General features: G+C 44.7%; 1 pseudogene; it reads right to left on the bottom strand.

The window, feature by feature from the left end:
* Positions 1-2932: 2932 nt before the first annotated feature.
* LOC102429195 lies at positions 2933-4468 on the bottom strand (annotated as a pseudogene).
* Between the last annotated feature and the right edge of the window lie 5479 nt (positions 4469-9947).

Raw genomic sequence — 9947 nt, forward strand, 5'->3', positions numbered from 1 at the left:
AAACAGTAGCAGTAATACTAGTAAAACAGAACTTTTGGACTCGAACTCATGATTCTTTGTCTGCCAGAGTGAATGAATCCAGGGGCAGTGGGTAGTATAGCAAAGGTGCAGCGTTATTGAAGAACAAGTACAGATTCCCACGTGGGGAGGGGAAAAGAGTCCCACTGACTTCCTGTTTACATGGTTTATAAAGGCTGCAGTTCCTGTGTCCTGATATCCTCTCTGATTGGTTAATATTCCATTTCGAATTGGTTACTATACTAATTCCTGAGGCCCTCCTCCCTCATTGTCCTCCCATTCCTTCTGGGCTTTCTTCCTCCTCCTTCATTTTGTAAATAGAGACCTTGTTTGGCTACTTCCAGTTCCCTTGTCTTATGAAATGTAGCTGCACTTGGCTTCCTTGTGTTATGTAAATGTATCTTCTCCCAGTCTGTAGCCCTGTGTTTTTTTCCATGGACCCCACTTCAAAACATTCCCTAAACCTGCCTATATTCCCCTAAAATTCCTATTTCACTAGCAAAGTTTTCTCCCTGCTGCTGCTTCTATGATTTTACTCTGACTAGAACAAGTAAGATCCCCAATGCAAAAGTGGCACATGTCTAGTGTTAAGCAGTTTCTAAAACCATTTTTAGGCAGGCTAATGCTAGTTTTCCATTTGACAAAGATGCACAACAGATTCTTTTTTAAAAATTAAGTTATATAAAAGTTTCTGGACACAAAACTCCTATCCAGACCGCTAGTCAGAAAGACCAGAGTTAAAAAATACAGCCCACATATAGAACAAGGCTTATGCACTGCACTCGGCAACTATCAGCCCTCTGTCCCCATCCTGCTCTCAGGAGAGAACTCTGGCTTGTGTGAGGTCTAATGCCTCACACGATCCTAAGAGGAACGCTTCTCCTCAGTTCCTAAAACCAGTAAACCGACTCTGGCTGGCTAAGTATTTCTTTTCAGTGAATGCCCAGCCCTCTGCAGAGCTTTGAACAGTTTGTAGTAGCAGAAGCCTTTGTCGCAGGTGTTCCCATTCTTAGGTTCACCTACAGTTCGATGCTATTTCATTCTTAGCTAAACTATTAGAAACTTGAGTTGTTGTCCTGACAGTTATTGACCCTCTTATTTTTTCTTCAATTCCCTAAATTGATTGTGACCACATTTGCTGGCCCACTGGACAAGAGAATTACTGTCTCGCAATAAGTCCCACAAAGCCAGTTATCTTTTCCCTTCAGCTTTAGAGAGGATTAGTGTTCCCGGGGTTGCCAATGGAGGAAGAAGTCGGTTCTCACTGCACAATAGGGTTGAGTGAAAACATACTCCAAGTACCAGAATCACACTCAGCACAGCCAGGTGCTCACACTATGGGAGAAACCTCACTCCAAGGCGTAAACTCCATGAGAACAATGGAAGATGGAATTTCTCGCACTGTGCAGATAGAATTGTGATACAACTCCACTGTACTGTCTTGGAGAAGGGGTAGAAGACACATTTGCCTCATTACAAAGGAGGCGATTTGATAACAACTCCCATTCTGGGTTTTACTGAAATATAACTACTGAATATTATCTCAATCCCGGGACTGGAAGTCAGGGGAGGGGAGGCTCATGTGCCATTCATTGGTCGCTGCCTTTTCTGCTCTGGCAGTTGAGTATTCACTCTCACAAAGCAGTAAGTTACACACATCCTTAAAGAAAAAAAAAGTGCATAATGTCCCTAAGTGTACGGGATGGTTTTATATGCAGGTCTTGGGAATTTCCTACATTTTTTATTCTGGACTCCTTAGGTGGGCCATGGGGGATACATGGGTCATGCTAGACAGGTTTATCTTGAAACAGAAAGATAACTTGACTGCTGAGCAGTGTTATATAATTGCTTCCCATTAGCTCTGTGTTTCTAACATTCATTTCCATTATTCTCATAGATCTAGAGCTGGAACCTTCCTGGAAATGCCATCTGAAGCCTAACCTAGGCCAAACCAGGGCTCTCAGGGAGGCAACTTGGTACTCACTAATTTTCATCAGCTCCAATATCTTTGTACAATAAATATGATTTGCTATCAAAATAAATTGGAATACAACGCAAACCATAAATGTTTCTGAGGGTGATGTTACAGTGCAGACCTCCAGCAGTATTCCTGTGTGTGCCATGCCGGCACAGCCATGGGTGAACCTGAGAGGGGGTGGTGAAGGATGGAGCAGACAGACAAGAGAATAAAGCTGGGGCTAGGTGGGATGCTGCCCTCTCTGATGGAGAGACAGTGCCACAGTCTGCAAACCGAGTCTTTATTTTATAGCCAGACTAGTGGCCTGGTGCATGAAATTCGTGCACGGAGTGTGTGTGTGTGGGGGGGGGTCCCTCAGCCCAGCCTGCACCCTCTCCAATCAGGGACCCCTTGGGGGATGTCCGACTGCCGGTTTAGGCCCAATCCCACAGGCAGTTGGACATCCCTCTCACAATCTGGGACCGCTGGCTCCTAAACGCTCACCTGCCTGATTGCCTCTAACTGCCTCTGCCTGCCTGCCTGATCGCCCCCAATTGCCCTCCCCTGCAGATCTGGTTGCCCCCAACTGCCCTCCCCTGCCAACCTGATCTCGACCCCAACTGCCCGCCTCTGCCGGCCAATTTGGTTCTGATTGGTCGGTTTATATGCCAGTCAGCGTCAAAAGCTCCGCCTCCTAGGCAGCCATTGGCTCCTCACAGTTGACCCAGATTGGTTCTGATTGGTTAGTTTCTATGCCAGTCAGCATCAAAAGCTCTTCCTCCTAGGCAGCCATTGGCTCCTCACAGTTGACCCAGATTTGGTTCTTTTTGGGCGGAGGGGCTGTTTATTAAGTGGTTATTACAGGGGTCAGACCACATAAGTGGTGTCAGCCCCAGGAATGTGACCTCTCATTGTTGATCACAAAGCCCCCAAGGCTGGTCCTGGTGATCCTCAAGGTCAGAAATGAAACTGAAAGGCCTTGGTCACATGCTGTTTCCAGGCGTCCAGTCTGGGCAGCAGGGAGGAGATGCCCATGACATGCCAGGTCTCCCCATTGGACACCACCGAGGTCTGGTAGGACAGCAGCTGCATGCCTGCCTCTGCCAGGAGCCCAATCATGGTAGGCAGTATGGCAGGGTTGGAAGAGGCACTTCTGGTCTGAAGGCTGCTCCGTTGAGTGCCTGCAACAAGTGCGGTGCCCTGGACAAAGCCCACAGCCTGGTAGGGGGCACCTGCCAGGGCCATGCTCAGGAGGCCTTCCCTGCATCCTTGCTCTCCTAGCACAGTGGGGTTATGGGAGGTGGTTACATTGAGGCTGGCCTCCTTTACCAGCAGCTTGGCATTTACCAAGTTCACATCCGCATGATTAGAAGCGTCTTTGAGGAGGTCGACAATGACTTCGGGGCTCAGGCAGTTCCCAGCATGCTTCAGGGATAAGCCCTGTTACCACCTGGATGGTCCCTTTGGGGGACCCTGCCTAGGCTCGCATCAGGGTTCCCAGAGCTTCTGACAGACCGATCCAAGATTTGGTGTGCGGAGAGAAAGCGCTGGTAAGGGCCTGGGCATTCACGACCCCCGCAAGGGTTCTGCCCTTCACCATGTCCACGAACTGGACAGCGATCTCCTCCCCTCAGAGGCTCTGGGCCTCCTTGATGCTGGCGCCCAGGTGGGGGCAGCTGATGGCGTTCTCCTGGTTCACCAAGGCACGGTCCCGAGGCAGCTCCTCCGTGAACACATCCAGCTCTGCGCCCCGCACTGCCCCAACTGCAGGGCCCACAGGAGGATGCCCTCGTCCATGAACCCTCCACGGGCGCAGCTCACCAAGCGCACAGGGCGAAGGTGCTGTCATTCAGCAGGTCTGTCGTGGAGGGCAGGAGAAGGGTGTGCACAGTGATTAAGTCACAGGGGGGCCAGATCTCCTCCAGGGGCAGCTGCTGAATGCTGAAGGAGGCCGAGACCTCTGGTGAGATGATGGGGTCGTACCCTACAGTCTTCATCCTGAAGGACTGCATCTGGATGGCCACCTCTCTCCAATCCTCCGCAGGCCAAGAATTCCCAGGGTCTTTCCATTCAACTCGGTGCCCATGAACTTCTTTCAGTCCATTTGCCATCCTTCATCGAAGCCGTCGCCTGGGGAATCTGCATGGCCAGACATATGATCATCCCACGGGTGAGCTCCGCAGCACTAAGACTGTTCCCATTGGGAGTGTTCATGACCAGGATGGCCTTCCTCCTGGCGGCCTCCAGATCCATGTTGTCCACGCCGGTGCCGGCCCTGCCCACCACCTGGAGCGTCTCTGCTGCAGTGATGACTTCCCCCGTCACCTCGGTGGTGGAGCAGACAATAAGGCAGTCCTGCAGCTCGGCTATCAGCTCCTCTTTGCTCAGGTTCTGCTTCTCCACCAGCTGAAGCACTCCATCTTGCAGGATCTTCTGGCAGCAGGGGTCCAGGCTGTCACTGATGAGCACTTTCTGTAGATTTGCAAAGGTCATTGCTGGAGCCAGCCTTGGGATCTACCACTCTCCCTGGACAGAAACACCTCTAAGGCCCCATATTTGGTTCTGATTGGTCAGTTTCTATGCCAGTCAGCGTCTCTGGGCCTATCAATGGGGCCTCATCAGAAAGGCAGGGCTGATCAGCAGCCCCTGTGGAGTCCTGGAGAAAAAATGGAGGCACAGCAGCTTGCAAGACTCAGAGAGAAAGAGAGAGGCAAGTGATCAGTCCCTGCTTCTCTCTTCAGGGCTCTCTCTGGCCCTGACTTGCAGCCCACTCAGCAGTCAGTGCTGGGGCACCTCACCTAAAGCGGAAGCAGTCAGCGGGGTCTGGTCAAGCTTTGGTGGTAAAGGTGTTACACCCTGGCTCATTATAGAGATTCCAGGAGGCAAAGTAAGGGTGTGGTCAAGATGTTTACAATGTTCTCTCGGGTTTTGAATCTACTCAATTACATGCACCTGATCAAGCTTTGTCTCCTTGCTGTACCTCCTGTAGCCCATATCACTCAGCCACATGGGACCACAGGTTTGGACCATAAGGTCAAGCTTACAACTATAGCCTTTGGCTATAATTGTGCTGGGAGGGCTTTGCCCTCCAAGCTAGGACTTGCATGTGGTTTTGCCATGAAAGGCCCATGCCCTCTCATTAGTCCGAGGCTTGAACCTGTCCAAACACTGTAGCCGCTCTCCACACCTGTGATTTTCACAAAGATACTATAGTAGACAGCCTCAACTTCACAGCCCCTACTTTTTTCTAGATCTCTGCTGGGTCTCTCTAAAATACTCACCACTTTAAGCATCCATTTACAGTTCCCAACACACTCAGCTCCATTCCTTAATTGCTTCTTAGGCTTAGGTGGTATTAAGGAAAAGTTAGCCAGCTTCCACCAGAAATAGCCTAGGATAGCACACTTCTAAAAGGAGTAGGAGGAGGAGGAGAAAACTCTTGAGAATACCTTCTTGTTCCCAGCTTCAAATTGTATGGCATTAGTTAGGTAGTACCTGCCTTGCAAAAAATAAAAAATCTTTGTGGGCTGAAAATGTTTAATTTTACTAAAGATTACCCCTAAGAGCAATTTATTGAATCAAAGTTCTAAAGACATCTTAATTTCAGCTTGATTTAATTAAATATATATATATTTAGATAGATAGATAGATAGATAGATAGATAGATTATAGATTATATTCTATGTGCTTTCTTTGCCCAGAGAAAATGAAGGTGTTCTAACTTAACATATTTTGCTTTGAAAGAAAGATTCTTTTTTTTCAGAATATATACCTCTCTGAAACCAATACAAGTCAAGGAAAACCTATATTTATAATTAATTGCCTCAAGGAATTCGAGTTCATCTAATGGGAGATACAGAGTTACATATAGAGATGAAACATGTTTTATAGCAAATATAACTGCAGGCACATTAACCAAAGTCATCCCTGATCACTCCTCAAGATTTTAAGTCCAGTAGGGAGCATTTCATCAACTAAGCCAAGGTCAAGCACCCGACATGTAAACTGCCATGAACTGAGAATAAAATGCCTGCCCCTTGCAGCTTCTATAGAAGGTACAGTCCTACCTACCTCGAACATTTCAAAATGGGAAATTAACCTCAAATAGGGAAGTTCATCAGATGCTACAAAGTAGCAAAAGCAACAAACTATCCACTACATATTTAGGCAGCATTTTTTAATTTTTTAAAATTCTTTTTCCTTCCAAAATTACCTTGCTGAAGCTTCAAAACCTACTCTGGGATGTAGGCATCACTGATAAAAGTATGAGGAGAATGAGACTCCATAAAGGCAAAAGTAATACACAACAACAACAACAAAAACAGATCTAGCTTTCAATTCCAGCATGCTATGCAAGGTTAATGGGAATACTTGAAGAATACCCCTGGTCAATTTGGTTTTCGAAACAAACATAGCACATCACCCTGGGAGAGTCACAATTTACTGCATACAATTTAGTTTTTCCTGAATTTAACCACTGACCCCTTTCCTTGAGATATCACCCAGAATTACTGCTTTGAGAAATTAATTTTGGAAAAGTCTCTTGTTCTTGAGAAATTACATTTATGAATTGTTCCGTAACTGCTAAAAACTAGTCCATTTTGGTCAAGTATTTTTATGGCTGAGTAGGTAGAACTGGAAGATTTTTGTCACAAAGTATTCACTAAATATTGTATGACTGGTTGAAGCAATGTTCCCATGATGCCCTGGCTATCTTTCCCAAGGAGCTCTAAACAACTTTCATGATTTTTTTAATAGTAAGAATCACTGACCTAAATACTTCATCAGCTTAGTACAGAAGTTTTAATTTTAAACCTTACATGCATTATTATGCCTGCCTCCATTCCATTTTGTAGGCAGCTGAAACCTTTGAGAATTTGCCAAAATCTAGGCTTTCTTCCTAAGTGCTTCCCAACATTAAAGAAATGTTACTGAATGCCCATATCCTCTCACCCATAGCTTATTTGACTGGCTAATGTCAGTTATATAAGTAGTCCTCAATTTTTATACCTTATATACCACTTTCATTCAAAAACCTGGCATCTTGATAGACACAAACAAACAGAAATCTACTTCATTTCTAAGAATGACATTTATAAACTGCATCAGTCAGGGTTCTCCGGGAAATCAGAGTAATAGGGGCAGAGAGATGGAGAGTTTATTTTAAGGAATCGGCTTACTCAATTGTGGAGCTCGCAAGTGTGAAGGCACTAAGGCAGGCCAACATGCAGGGTTTTCACGTTACAGTTTAAAGGAGAATTCTCCTATACCAGTGGTTCTCAATCTTGGCTGCACATTAGAATCACCTGGGAATCTTTTTAAAATCCTGTCCTATATGAACCCTCAGCTTTTGTTTTTAGGGCCTTCTACGAATTGAATGAAGCCCACGTGCATCCTCAAAAGTAATGTTACTTAAAGGCAGCTGGTTCAGGGGTGGGCAAACTTTTTGACTCGAGGGCCACAATGGGTTCTTAAACTGGACCAAAAGCATGGATGGAGTGTTTGTGTGAACTAATATAAATTCAAAGTAAACATCATTACATAAAAGGGTACGGTCTTTTTTTTTTTTTAGTTTTATTCATTTCAAACGGGCCGGATCCCGCCCGCGGGCCGTAGTTTGCCCACAGCTGTTATAGATGTTAATCACATCTACAAAATACCTTCAGAGCAACATCTGCACTGATGCTTAGCTAAACAAGTGGGCACCATAGCCTGGCCAAGCTGACACATAAAACTTAACCATCACACACAACTTCTGTTATTTTTGTTGTCCTTTACAAGGTTTAAAGTCTTTCAAGTTTCACTACTAACTTCCTGTGTTTTTCTGGATTCCTAAGTCATCCCAGAGACGATTTTTAAACAACCACCTGGGAACTATCCCCTTAAAAGGTCTACATGGGATTAGTGTATTAATTAAGGCTTCACCATGAAATTCTTGGGAAAAGCAAAGCGCCTGTTTATGGAGATTTTAATTCAAAAGCATAACAAGGAAAAAGCACTTCTATTTTGTCATTTAATTCAACAGCCATATGCTCTAATAAATCAAGAATTTACTCACCTTGACAGTTTACCTACTTTGGAGATAAATAGCTAAAAATAAAGGCTCAGAAAGTTGTCTATTTATGCCTCTGGTCTCCAATGTGTGCACCTCTTCCCACCACATGAGTCTCATCCCCACCCAACTTCTCCACCAGTGATTCTTAACCTTAACTGCACATTAGAATCATCTTGAAGAATTTTGAAGGGACACAAAACGGAGTGGAGCTGAGAACCTCCCCCCACTCAGAAATTTGGATTTAATCACTCTTAATTGGAAACTGCTGTGAAAACCCGCCTGCAAATACTGTAACTGCTTTAGAAGCTTGGCACCCTCACCCAAAGTAAAAAAATAAAAGCATCTGAGATAAACTAATTAAGCACCTGTTGGCTCAGTGACTGACTATATCACGCAAGGGTAAATTTCTAACACGGTTTTATCTCAATTGGCCATTGCATTATGAGAATTGTGTCAATTATAAAATGAAATTTTTGTCTTCCATTAAAGAAAACCCAGCCATAGGTACTCAAGTAAAAGATAGCCTCTCCCAGTGGTTATTCATTCTTGTCCATTTCTTCCAGGCTCTGAAATACTCTTTTCTTCATTAAACTAAGAGGGTACTTAGTTGTGCCTTCAACCACACTCACCACCACAAGGCTCCTACTTTCATTAATTTAAGCTTTGGGGCAAATTCTAGTTTGTAGTTAATGATAGTACCTTCTTACCCATCCATAGGTCAGGAGTTTGGGATTCCTGTGTTGTGTCTACCCCAGGAAGAAATTTCCTAAAAATGTGTGTCCTCACTCTTCAACATCAGAAGTAGGAATCTTTGCATCAGTGTATGCTGCGCCATGAAAAGCCTCGGGAAGGCATGCCTGTTTCACGTAAAAATCTTTGCCTCCACCTTGTGGACAGCAGGTCTAAATGCAGATGGCTGTGCAGAAACCTACCCTGAAAGCAGATCTTCACGGAATTGACAGCACACGGTCACGTGGAACAGGCTTACTCTGTGCTACAGCTCCATTTACAACCTGAAAAGCTTGAAGCCAAGTTAGCAAGATACAGAATTTTCTATCTTTATTCTCAGGGATTTTAACACTTGTGTCAATTTGGCTGCTTTGTACACACAGACTAAATGATTCATCTAATTTTTTCATTTAGTTCCTGAGACTTAATAAATGTGAGAAAATATCAACCCATTTTACCTCTAAACAGATTGCATTAGTGATGGGAGTACAAATACCTTCTCCACATTAAACTTCTGCTAAGATTAGGTAAGAACATTGTTTAAAAAAAAAGAAAAGAAAAATGGTAATTTTTTAAAAAATATATATTTTTATTGATATTTTTTACAGAGAGGAAGGGATAGGGATAGAGAGTTAGAAACATTGATGAGAGAGAAACATCAATCAGCTGCCTCCTGCACACCCACTAATGGGGATGTGCCCACAACCAAGGTACATGCCCTTGACCAGAATTGAACCTGGGACCCTTCAGTCCTCAGGCCGAAGCTCTATCCACTGAGCCAAACTGGTTAGGGCAAAATAGTGAAATTTTTACACACTGTCTTTTCAAAATACTTTCCTACATTATCTCATCTAATCTTCATCACATCACACGATTTAATTTACAGACTAAATGGGTTCAGTGAGATAGCACATGAATTAACAACCTAACAGCAAAGAATAGTCTAACTATACAAACATACTTAGCTACTGCTTAGCAGCTCTAAGCTAAAGCAGCTTAAAACAAACTTGCTCCTGAATCTGGGGGTGGACTGGGCCAGGATTTCTCATGCAGTTGCTGTCGAGCAGTGCCTGGGGCCGGGCCACTTTGAATGCTTTTTCTTTCACATGAGCTAGACTGGCCTCAGAGGAATGGAAGAGCTGGGGTCTGTAACACCTGGGCTCCATGGGCATCCCTCTCTAGGTGGTC

The sequence above is a fragment of the Myotis lucifugus genome, unplaced genomic scaffold (genome assembly GCF_000147115.1).
Source record: "Myotis lucifugus unplaced genomic scaffold, Myoluc2.0 scaffold_5422, whole genome shotgun sequence".
NCBI lineage: Eukaryota > Metazoa > Chordata > Mammalia > Chiroptera > Vespertilionidae > Myotis > Myotis lucifugus.